The sequence below is a fragment of the Sinocyclocheilus anshuiensis genome, unplaced genomic scaffold, assembly GCF_001515605.1.
Source record: "Sinocyclocheilus anshuiensis isolate Anshui unplaced genomic scaffold, SAMN03320099.WGS_v1.1 scaffold2327, whole genome shotgun sequence".
Classification (NCBI taxonomy): domain Eukaryota; kingdom Metazoa; phylum Chordata; class Actinopteri; order Cypriniformes; family Cyprinidae; genus Sinocyclocheilus; species Sinocyclocheilus anshuiensis.
In genome coordinates this window covers 29,949-30,364 of record NW_015536613.1, presented here as the reverse complement: position 1 = coordinate 30,364, position 416 = coordinate 29,949, and the positions used below count along the sequence as shown (strand labels likewise).

General features: G+C 34.6%; 1 protein-coding gene across 1 annotated transcript in view; it reads right to left on the bottom strand.

Moving 5' to 3' along the window:
* The window catches only part of LOC107703859 (nuclear pore complex protein Nup160-like), a 68,421-nt gene that overhangs the window by 38,242 nt on the left and 29,763 nt on the right, over nucleotides 1–416 (bottom strand). The window lies entirely within an intron of this gene.

Sequence of the window (416 nt, the reverse complement as noted above, 5' to 3'; positions counted from 1 at the left end):
ATGCTCGAAAACCCTCCAATGTGGCTGAATTAAAACAATTCTGCAAAGAAGAGTGGGCCAAAATTCCTCCACAGCGATGTGAAAGACTCATTGCCAGTTATCGCAAATGCTTGATTGTAGTTGTTGCTGCCAAGGGTGGTTATTTTATTTAGGGGGCAATTACTTTTTCATGTAGTGCCAGGCAGGTTTGTACCTCTTTTTTCCCTTAATAAATTAAATCATTATTTCAAAACCGCATTTTGTTTTTATTTGGGTTATCTTTGTGTAATATTACAGTTTATTTGATTGATCTGAATCATTCAAGTGTGACCTATGCAAAAAAAAACAAAAAACAGGGAGGCAAGAACTTTTTCACACCACTGTATGTATGTGTGTATGTATGTGTATATATGATTGTGTGTGTGTATATATATATA